Below are 12497 nucleotides of genomic sequence, written 5' to 3'. Positions count from 1 at the left end.
CACATTTTAAAATGTAGATTACACATCAAACTGTAGGAATTCCTTGTTCAACATAAAGTGCTTCCGTATGGCAAATATATTGAATTTTTAATGAAGTTCAAGTTATCTCTTTTCTTTATACCTAAACCTCCTTTTGTCTTGTTTAAAATGCCATGACTTGACAAAGTCAATGATGATATTGTGTTATTGCTGGACTCTTAATTACAAATAAAAAATCTACATAAAGGTGTGGCTAAAAACCACATGATTGCTGAAGAATCAATTACTACAGACATTAAAAAGATGCCAAAATACTTTCTCAGAAAATTGGGAATAGCTCTACCTCAAGACCTAGCTATACCTCTCCTGGATATATACCCAAAGATGCTCCATCATCTAACAAGGATGCTTACTCAATTATGTTCATAGCAGCTTTATTCACAATAGCCAGAATCTGGAAACAATCTAAATGTTCCTCAACTGAAGAATGGATAGAGAAACTGTGGTACATTTACATAATGGAATACGACTCAACTATTAAAAACAAAGAAATCTTTTGATGTCCATCCCATTTGCCTTTCTGAGTGAAGATTAAGCATCTTTCCCAGAGTCCTCTTTCTTGCTTAGCTTCTTTGGGTGTACATATTTTAGTATGATTATTCTATATTATACATCTAATATCTACTTATAAGGGAGTATATACCATGTGTATCTTTCTGCTTTTGGAATACCTCACTCAGGATGATCTTCTCTTGTTCCCACCATTTGCCTGAAATTTTCATGATTTCCTTGTTTTTAATTGCTGAGTAGTATTCTACTGTGTAAGTATACCACAATTTCTGTATCCATTTCTCCATTGAGTGACATCTGGATTTTTTCCAGATTCTCGCTATTACAAATAAAGCTGCTATGAACATGGTCGAGCCCTTGTTGTATACTTGAACACATTTTGAATATATGCCTAGAAGTAGTATAGCTGGATCTTGAGGTAGCACTATTTCTAATTGTCTGAGAAAGCACCAGATTGATTTCCAAAGTGGTTGTACAAGTTTACATTCCCACCAGAAATGGAGGAGGGTTCCCCTTTCTCCACATCCTCTCCAGCATGTGTTGTCACTTGAGTTTTTTATCTTAACCATTCTGATGGGCGTGAAGTGAATCTCAGGGTCATTTTGATTTGCATTTCCCTGATGACTAAGGATAAGGAACAAGACAGGAGCCTACCACAGAGGGCCTCTGAAAGACTCTATCCGGCAGGGTATCAGTGCAGATGCTGAAGCTCATAGACAAACTTTGGGCAGAGTACAGGGAATCTTATGAAAAAAGGGGAGATAGACAGAGACTTGGAAGGGACAGGAGTTCCACAAGGAGAACAACAGAACCAAGAAATCTGGGCACAGGAGTTCTTTTCTGAGACTGATACTCCAACCAAGGACCATGCATGGAGATAACCTAGAACCCTTGCACGGATATAGCCCATGGCAGCTCAATGTCCAGTGGGTTGCCTAGTAAGGGGAATGGGGACTGTCTTTGACATGAACTCATTAGCTGGCTCTTTGATCACCGCCCTGTGAGAGGGGAGCAGCCTTACCAGGCCACAGAAGAAGATAATGCAGCTGGTCCTGATGAGATCTGATAGGCTAGGGTCAGATGGAAGGGTAGGAATACCTCCCCTATCAATAGACTTTGAGAGGGGCATGGGAGGAGAAAAGGGAGGGAATGTGGGATTGGGAGGGAATGAAGGAGGGGCCTACATCTGGGATACAAAGTGAATAAACTCTAATTAATTTAAAAAAATAAAAATAAAAAAGAACACAGTTGCCAACGTGGAAAGGCATCATGCTTTACTGCTTATCTACCCTTAGTTGCACAAGTGATAGAAGAACCCTATATGTCAGTCACCTACTGACTTATAAATTACTAAGGCTTTTATGGGGGAAGAAACAGTATAATTGAATCCTTGACCAAGTTCATAGAAATCTTTTCAGCATGAGTTGAGAACAAACAAAAAATGAGAGTATTATGTTTTTTTGTTTTTTTTTTTTAATGGATAGACACAATTTTTTTGAAATCTAGCTTTGAATCACATATTGTTTGCTGTGGAAATTTCCACTTCATAGTCTGACAATGAGCTAGAATTGACCTGAATGTTCTCTGCAGAGATTCCTTCCAGCTTTAGCCTTTGCCTTGACCTCTGCCCTAGCCATCCTGCCACCTTGTCTGCTTTTCAGGCTGAATTTTCTTTGGTAGGCTGTTTTCCATCAGGTCAGATTTTGCTGAATGCCCAAGAGAGTGATGCAATTCTCACTAGTGTTGATGGATTCAATGACGTCACTAATCACTAAATAAAAGTTATTCCAAACAGAAGAGGGAAGGAGTTGAGAGGAGAGATGGGGCCTGTGAGAAGGGATAATTTACTAACTCCTGAACTTGGAAAATTTCAGACAAAACAGCTGTATGTAAGGCTTGGGTGCTGATGGAACACACTCATTACTGTCATCAGGATTGAGACTGACTGGAGAGCTGCTGGACGGCCCGGTATGCAGAATCACCAGAGCAGCCCTCTTTCAGGAAAACAGAGACGCACTGACAGGAAGGGTGCACGGAGGTCAGGTCCCAGAGTAACGTTACAGTCATCAGTGTCCACTGTACTTTTATCTCCTTGACCTAGACTGAAGCCTCTGACTGTTGTTACTCCATATTGAGGGACCACCAGGACAAGGTGTGGACTTATTTATCATCTTAGCCCTGACTAAGAGCGAGGCATCATCCTCTTTGGCATCAAGTGATACTACTTAAACTTTAACCACTACTTAAAATTTAAGATTTAAAGTCACTGGCCCCTTGTTATCTGCCCATACTCAATGAACTAATTAAGTTTTGGATTGAGGTGCAATATAAAATACAAAACCATTTTTCTCCTTTGTGGTGTCAAAAATAAAACTGTTGGTATTTTAAATTCACAAAGATTCAATAATTACTAGTAATTAGCACCATAGACATATCATTCACACAGTCATTGAAATTGATAATAATGAGAAATATTAAAAATACACTACGGGGAAACAAATGGTACTTGTAAGGTCCCAGATCCTGAGTCCAAGGGGTGGGAGGACTGAGACAGCTTATTCTTTTGGGTAACTTTAACACCCTAGATAGACAGCCTTGAGGTGGGTTCCTGACAAGTCCAGGCCCCTGAGACTGAGCAGGAGTTCCCTCTACAGCTCTCAGGGAGAGGGTGAGGGTGCGAAGACATGCCTCGTGGTGAACGGTCTGCAGTGCGCGCTTGCCGTCAGCTTGTCCTAGGTCCCTGGTTTCCAGGTGGCAGGGGAAAGGGTTTCTTCTGCTTCTTAGTTAATGTGCGTCCATCATGCAGGGTATGTATGCCAACTACGGCTTAGAGTCTGGTAGCCTGGAGAGCCTGGAAAACTTCCCCTGAGGAAGTGAGAACTCTACAGCCCTACCAAAGTGCTTGTCGGTTTCCTGTAGTGTAAACTTGGGGAGTCTACTCAACTTTTCTTGGGAAAGTGAGGATTACAGTCTCATAGGCAGCCACACTAAACAGCCTGTCCTTCCTTCCTTCCTTTTTCCCTTTCTTTATTCCTTCTTTCCTTCCTTCCTCCCTCCCTTCCTTTTTTCTTCATTCCTTCTTCCCTTTTTCTTTCCTCCTTCCTTTCTTCCTTGCTTCCTCTCTTCCTCCTTCCCTCCTTTCTTTTTTTCTTTCTTTTTTAAAGTAACATTTTAATGATGAATAATTACAAGTCTGGTATGTGTAAACATCAAAATAATGTAAAATGCATGCAATTTTAAACTTTTTTTTTTTCAGTGAACTCTTAACATAGATTACTTGACAGCTTCCAAATTTGAGTTCTAAATAGTTACTTGATATTTGGGGATTCCCTTTAAATGTCATTTGGTCATGATAACTGATTTATAAAAGTAATGAAGAAAGAAAGGGACTTTACTAAATGAATTTAGAGCAGGAGCCCTTAACTCTAACTATAAATTAAAACCATTCAAAGAAATTTTGGACAAACTGACACGTGGCTCAATCTCCCGCAAAATATATTTCATTGTTATGGGATGGGAAGGAATGCTTACAGACGATTCTACGATGAAATAAGGTTGAGCATCATTGATGGGTTTTAATTCATAATTACTACTTGGGTTGTTTTGATTTTAAAAAAACTTAAAGTTCAAGTATTAGCTCTTTCTCTATGACATACATTTTATTTTTGAGACAGGGTTTCTCTGTGTAGTCTTGGCTGTCCTGTACTTGTTATGTGGACCAGGCTGGCCTCAAACTTACAGAGAACCCCCTGCCTCTGCCTCCCTGATTTCTAGGACTAAAGGCATGTGCCACTGTGTCCCGTCTTGTGAAAGACATTATAACTGCTGATAAAAGGATTTTTCCCTATAAAATTACTGAATCACATTAATATGTATCCCAAACACTTGGCTAGCTCTACAGGCTTACTTAAATAAGCCTCAAGGTTTTGTTATGGAAGGTGCCTTTGACTTATTAAACATTCCTTTACATGAAACTTTAACTGCAGTTAATACAGGCAGAAACTTTTCCTAGAGGAATATGAAGAGAACATCACATCATCATTTGTTTTAGGGCAGCGGTGAGGGAAGAAGGAGGCTGCCATGAGAAACATGGGCTGAAGATTCCTTCGTGCAAATGCTAACAGTGCTGGGGAGAAATAATAGCACTGTGAAGTTTAGGAGGACAGGGCTCAAACAGGAATTCGAGAAAGATGAATAGCATTGATGGTGCTTACATTAGAAGACAGAGAGTAAGGTATTGACATACAACTTAAAAATAAGAATTAAAGAATGAAACATAAAAAAGAGCTGAAGAGAAGAGGCAATTCAGAAAATAAATTAGTGGTGTAGAAAGAATATCAAATAAAGTTAATAAAATCAAGGTAGATTCATTAACAAGGTTAGATTAGGAATATCTAATGAAACTGACTCTGAAACATAGAGGAAGGGAGAGGGAGGGAAGGGAGGAAGGAACAAGAAACCATATTTGGATAGAAATGACATACATACAGTAGCAATTTGACTAATAATGAAAATTTGATATTTTTTGAGGTTCTACTTTCCCTATTTTAAATTCATTTTAAAAACACTGTTAGTATTTGCTAACTGTGAAAGATAATGGACTTACCTGTGCTGCTTTCATACACGTACAGGATTACTTTGATCATATTAAGCCCTGTTCTTCTCTCTTTTCTCCCCTTGTTCTACCGCACAGAGTTCAACTTTAAAGTCTTTAAAAATCTTCTGGGTCTTGGGGACTGGCCTTTGTGCAAGAGGCCATTTACTGCCTTGAATGGATGGCCTTTTGTGCAGTCTCTACAGGTGATGGTCTGAATTAAAAAAATAGTCCGCATAGGCTCATATATTAGAATGCTTCATCATCAGGGAGTGGCACTAGTTGAGAAGGATTAAGTGTGGCCTTTTGTTGTGGGTATGGCCTGAAGTCTATCACTGGGAGTGGGCTTTGAAGTTTCAAAAGCCCAGTGTCACTCTCTTCCTGCCGCCTGCAGATCCAGATGTAGAAGCTCAGCTCCTTCTCCAGCACCACATTTGCCTGCATGCTGCCATGCTTTCCACCATGATAATGGTCTACAGCTCTGAAACTGTAAGCCAGCCTCAATTAAATGTTTTCCTTTGTAAAAGTTGTTGTGGTCCTGGTGTCTCTTCACAGCAATAGAACAGTGACCAAGACGCTACCCAACTCCCATCCCATGAGGCTTCTTCACACTCACTAGGGAACTGAGATGATTACTAACCTAGAGAACGTTCTGGAGTTGTTGGACTTACAGTTTTTGAGCCTTTTCTTTCATCAGAACGTGTTCTTATTTGGCTAATCAGTATTTCAGTCTATGCACATATGGGTTGGTATGCAGTCACATGCTCCCTAAACCTCTCTGGAAATCTCTCAAGTCTTTTCTTTCATCACTCTACTCTCTTGAGTACTATGCCCCAAATGCCAACTTTCTTAACATTCCTGAATGAATACGTGGCAGAGCTATGGTGCACACACAGTGGAATTTTATTCAGATGTAAAGAAAAATAAAATATGAAATTCACAGGAAGGTAGATGGAATTGGAAAACATTATACTAAATAAGGGCATCCAGGCTGAGGATGACAAATAACACATGCTCTCTCTTATGTATTAATACTAACTTTGCTTTTTCAGATTTCTGTGTCTAAGTTGTAGTGAGAGTCTATATAGGCCAGGACTCCAGAAAAGAACTTTGTGAGCAGATGTGGGGGAAAGAAGCTTGCAGTAGGAGGGATGTTTAACACCCATATATTAGCTTATGTCAGCTAACTTACTAGTGGATGACCTTCATCTCACAGTGACCTGTTAATGGATATGCATTTTCCCCTTAGGTAAGCCCTTAATCCCTGGACACAATCTTCATGCCTAAAGTATGCTCCTTCAATAGCTTTAATAAAAATTCCATCTCTTTATCTGGATTCATGTTCTAACCCTATCAGCTGTGAAAAGCTGCTGAAATTATTGCTCAGGGTTATCAGACTTCAGTTCCTATTGCCCCTAGGTCCTTGCTCTGGTCGTGCGTTGCTCACCGGTCAATCAAGGCTTTCAGGAGATTCTATTTTGTAATGTGCCAGCCACACACATCGTGACACCATCATATTTTGGGTTTCTCCTCTGTAGCTTTCTCAGGTCACTGAGAAGGTAGTCCTGTGTTTGAACTGTTGCTTCTTTACATCACACATTTGGAAACTCTTTCAGAAGAAAAGACTCAGAAATAAAAATCCCACTCATGGTGGTCCACTCCTACCCAGAGTCAAAGCCCCTTCAGTTTCTGGTTGCCTTTAGTGGCTCTCTTGTGCTTTATAAAGTTGATTTCTATATTTTATGTGAAGTTTGTAATTGTTGTTAGTAAGAGACTTAGTCAGACAGAGTGCTGCTACCATTATAGAACCTGAAACCAGTTCTTGGGCCCTAAGACTTAGAAAATATTGGACAGTCAATGGATATTTAAATAAATTCATTAGGTAAGGTGGCAATTTTAATGTTCCATATTTAACAGTGGAAATACTTAACATAGTCTTTCAAATATATGTGGGTGTGTCGACACACTATCACTGTCCTCCAAACCTTATTAATTGACGCTCTCTTCACGGAATCCAACCCAGCTTTCACAGAGTACTCTACAGTCACTAATGAGTACCCCACTGATATTATTTCCCTCAAAAAATACAGAGTCTAAAGGGAAGATGGTTTCTCAATCCTCTGTTCATGGCTAATGGCAACTGAGGAAGAGGAAACTCAGTGTCCAGGGTGCAGCTTAGAAATAAGCGCATGGATTTCCACCGGGTCTTCTGTAGGTATGTCCAGACCTGACACTGCCATTTTCCCTACCGGAAGAAGTTTCTGTTTCCTCTAAATTCCTTCAGCACAGATAGTCCTTTCAGCTATTAACCATACCCCACCTCATTATTGAAGTGCATTTTTACACTGCTGTAGCTTTCACCGTATCTTTATGACTTCCCATGAGGAACTGTAAAGTAGACCTGGACTTTCCTGATTGTGTTCACTCCTCCTCTCAGAGTGCAGTTGAGCTATATGAGGATATTGGGAAAGTTGAGTGTGGTAATGCCTTGGATGCACGGTAAGCAGCCATCACTGTTAACGTACAGCTCCTTGGACTCATTGCCAGATGTTCCTAACTGTAGCATCCATTCTATCACTGCCCCAAGCCTGAGACCATTAACATCTGCATCTTTCAGAAAAGAAACTGGTCCTTTATGGAGGAGCAGCAACCTCAGATGCTGCATCTGCCTGGGTAACTGCAGCACGTCCCCTAAATGCCAGGCCAGACATACGGGTCCTTGTACTAATAAGGAGCCCTTGTCCGCATCCCGCTTCCATCCTGATGAGGTGGAAGGCTGGGTCACAGCTCTCAAATCAATCCCTGAAAGGGAAAGCAGCTGACCCTTTGCCAGCAGTCTCTGTTCTAATTGACTTCCCGCAGTGAAACCTTTATTTTGCAACAAGACCCCAGAGCCACTACTGGCTCAAAAAGACAAAAAAAGTATCGTTAGCTGTTTGTTTTGCTTGGGATAAAGTATCGTGAACTCATAACAAATGTCTTCTTGTTTGCAAATGGAAACCCATAATTAACTTGGCTTTCCCACCACATTTAGTAAGCTCACAGTTTCCTCACTGCTTCACTTTCTCATTTTTTTAATGAGATACCAATTTCCTCTGCCCAGCCCTCACAGAAACTTTCAGCAATAAAACAGACAGGTTTGATTTTCATCTTAGTGTGAAGTTTCAGGTATTAATTTATTCATCTGTGACTTGGACCACACTCTTCTCATGCTAAATGGCGTGTTAATCTTTAATTAACAAGGTGTCTAGGCCAGAAAATGAAAGAGAAGGGGGAGGAGGAAGCGTGGGAGATGTTCTGGACAAGGCAATGTTTTTACTGATCAGACACACAAGCACTGACATTTATTTTCATGCTACTACTGCCTTCACTCAGGCATCCTTTGAAGGCCCAGGCCCAGGCCCAGGCCCAGGACGTAGGCCTCTCAGAGCTCCCCACTCTTGTACAGTTAGGGTCCAAGTGGGCCCAAGTCTGTCCATTCAAGAGGCTGGTTGTGTCTGGATGATGTGAGTAGACAGTCTTTAAGGCCAAGAGCAACGGGCAGCTTCTGGAAGATGGCAGTTGGCAAAGGGATGAGGGAGGCTGTTTCTAGAGGCTGTGGACATTGTCGGCCATGTGAACAGAGGAAACTCTGGCAGACCAGGGAAGCTAACTGCTCAGCTACAAAAATATACGTACATGTTTAAGTTTTAGTTGTTCTAAAATATACATACATGTTTGAGTTTAGTTGTTGAGGTATTTTAGAATACCTCAGTCTGGGCACAAACAGTATTCATATATGAACTCAGCAAAACACTGTGCTCTGTGTATTTTATTAGCACCGAGAGTCTGCTTTGGTTGTGGTGGTTAGAAACCATGTGATCAGGCAAACTATTTCCATCACAGAATACACTTCTACCATTTTTTGTGATAATTATGCTGTGGTTTTGACCCTGTTGTGGACAGCCTCATCAATCATTATTATTTTATCTGATGTTTGAAAATGTAACTGTTGAAATGCATAATTCACAGAATTTAAACTCATATGCGCAAGTATACAATTCAATGGTTTTATGGTATTCAGAGGACTGGGTGAAAATTACATCAGTCTTAGTTTAGAATGTTGTCATTATCATGAAACGAAACCCTTACATCAGCTGCGATGCCCCATTTTCCTCCTTCCCGCTATCTGAGTCTGAGGCAACTATCAATATTCCTGTCTTTGCATATTTATCTATTTTAGCACATTTCATATCAAGTTTATGATCTTCGGTCAGTGGATTTTTCAATTAGCACATTGTTTAAAAATTCATCCATTCCATAGCATGAACTTTATTTCTCATTGTTGTATAACATCCTGTTACTTGGATCTTTGATCTTACTTATTTATTACGAGGTGATGGACATTTCTATTGCTTCCATTCCCACAAGATTGGAAGAACACTGTGCGCACCCTAAGCTCTTGAGTGAGTAAATATCTTTAATATGTTGGGGGTGAAATTGCTGGGATATTTAGAATCCATAATTAACAATTTATGAAAAAACATTCTCCACATCTTTGCTAGCACTTGTTAATGTGTCATTGTAGAAATAGTTCTTTATCTTAGTTTGCATGAAGTGGCATCTCATTACGGCTTCAATTTGTCCTGATACTGACGGTATTGAATGCTTCATTCAATGAGAGTGCTCCTTGGCCATCTGCATTCTTTATATAGATGTGAGCAATTACCCACTTTAATTGTGTTGTATGAACCCAGAGGCTCATGCCTGCTAAGTTGCATGTCCCTTTATCCCTGAGAAGCATAAAAGCCTCAGCCCCAGGAACTCTTATTGCACTGTGGATAGCAGCCCCCCATCAGATTAACAAAGAGCAAATGTGCTCTCCATTTCTGTAGACTGTCATTTGACATTCTTTTTTTTCGTTTCATTAAACATAGAATTCATCGTCATTTGTTTAGTTGATGTTTTTCTATTTTTTTGTCTTTTTTTCTTTATTAATTACACTTTATTCACTTTGTATCCCCCCTGTGGTTCTCTCCCTCCTCCCATCCCAATCCCTCCCTTCCTCCACCCTCTGCATGCATGCCCCTCCCCCAGTCCACTGATAGGGGAGGTCTTCTTTTCTTTCCTTCTGATCCTAGTCAATTAGGTCTCATCAGGAGTGGCTGCCTTGTCCTCTTCTGTGGCCTGGTAATGCTGCTTCCCTCTCAGGAGGAGGTAATTAAAGAGCAGGCCAATCAGTTCATGTCAGAGACAGTCCCTGTTCCTATTACAATGGAACCCACTTGGATACTGAACTGCCATGGGCTACATCTGTGCAGGGGTCTTAGGTTATCTCCATGCATAGTCCTTGGTTGGAATATCAGTCTCAGGAAAGACCCCTGTGCTCAGATATTTTGCTTCCGTTGCTCTCCTTGTGGAGTTCCTATCCTCTCCAGATCTTACTGTTTCTCATTTCTTTCCTAAGATTCCCTGCACTCTGCCCAAAGGTTGTCCATAAGTCTCAGCATCTACATTGATAGTTTTCAGGGCAGAGCTTTTCAGAGGTTCTCTGTGTTAGGGTTCTGACTTGTTCCCTCTTTTCTCCTTCTTCTGATGTTCAGCCTCTTTGCCTTTCTGGATAGGAATTGAGCATTTTAGCAAGAGTCCTCCCTCTTGATTAGTTTCTTTAGGTATACAGATTTTAGTAGGTTTATCCTTAATAGTATCACACACACAATAAATATTTTTAATTTTGATTTTTTTCTTCTTACTTTTGGTGTCATCTGTCTTTTAATTAAAGGTTATCGAGATTTATTCTTATATCTTCCTGAGAGAGATTTAAGGTAGGTGTTCTTCCCACATCTAACTTTATTGCTTTCTGTGGAGAAATCCAGTTGTCCCAGCATAATTTGATGAAAGACTCTTTGTTCTCTGTGGATTGCCTGGCACTTTTGTTTGAAATCAATTGATTACAGATAGAATGGTTCCAGGGACTCTTTTTCCCAATGGAGCACATATCCATCTGTCCATCAGTATATTTCCCTGGCTACTGCAGCTGTTCAAATCCTGGACATTAGAAAGTTCAGATCCTCCCACTTCACATTCCTGTTCCTGTTTTTAGTTTTCTGGTTTGAGTTTCTATGTGAACTTCATGACCATGCAGCTAAGTTCTGCAAACACAACAGGTAAGATTTTGAGAGATACTCTGGACCCGTGTTGACATCTGTGTGGGACTAGGCTGCACCTTGTGCACAGATTAGTTCAATTAGTTTTGAGTGTTAGTGTCCCTGAAATGTCTTTGCCTTACGTAAATTATTAGCTTAGCTCTTTGACATACATCTGTCCATGGTATATCTTTCTAATACTTGTCGTTTCTTTAGGGTTAGTAGTCATGTTCCTTTCTTCATCCTTCATTTTGGTGCTGTCTTCATCTCCCCTTTTTAATGAGGTCAGTTTATGATTTTTATTAAATCTTTTAAAGTGTAAACTTGCTTGCTTCCTCATGGTTTTATGATAGCATTATAGTGTTCCTTGTACTTTCCAAGGTAGAACACATATTCATCATACCTTCTAACTTCCAGCTTCATGTATGACCGAGAGGTTATCCTCATCCATCCATCCCTCCCTTGACATCTGTAACTCACTTTCTGAAATGTGGGTTAGTCTCAGCAATGTTTCACTATTTGTCAAACAGCCCATTACACTGGATGAGAAAGGCCGGAGGGACAAGCAGGGAAGTCAGCACCTAGATCCCAAAAAGACTGTTAGGGTACATTTCCCTCTGGATTCCCTGTGGCTTTTGCTCCGTGAGTGCCAGTGCATTCTTCTTTATTCCAATTTACATGGCATGGTTCACACAATTGTGCTGCTGTCTGACACTGAGAATTCCCAGCAAGCTCTAGACCTGTAAACAATGGCCTTATTCTCCCCTACCCATGAAAAATATCAATAACCAACTTATCCAGCATTTTAAGTAAGCTCAGATAGCCTTTTAGTTCTTCTGAAAACAGGAATAAACACTATTACAGCTAACACCTATCATTTAATTAAAAAAAAAAAAAGACAACCTAGAATTTTCAGTTTAATACCATTTATATTGATCCAAATTCTAAAAATACTTAATACTCATCTATATTGAACTAAAAAAAGTACAGCTCTTTATAACGGGGTATTTCCAACAAGGCTCAGTCCCACCTCTTCAGCTTTCTAAGACTTGGGCTAAAGAAACATTCATTTTCAAAGTTATTTCTAGTCTTATTCCAGAGAGAAAAGAATCTAGTGCCATCGACTTTATGATGTTTGTTCTAACTAGCGTGGATGGTGGATGACTTTTTAGCCAAACCAATTGACGTGGCTAATGTTGACAACAGGGCAAATATATAATGTTCTTTCA

Source organism: Psammomys obesus, unplaced genomic scaffold, assembly GCF_907164565.1.
Source record: "Psammomys obesus unplaced genomic scaffold, mPsaObe1.curated_primary_1811, whole genome shotgun sequence".
Classification (NCBI taxonomy): domain Eukaryota; kingdom Metazoa; phylum Chordata; class Mammalia; order Rodentia; family Muridae; genus Psammomys; species Psammomys obesus.
The sequence above is the reverse complement of the archived record's forward strand: the minus strand, read 5'-3'. Positions refer to the sequence as shown.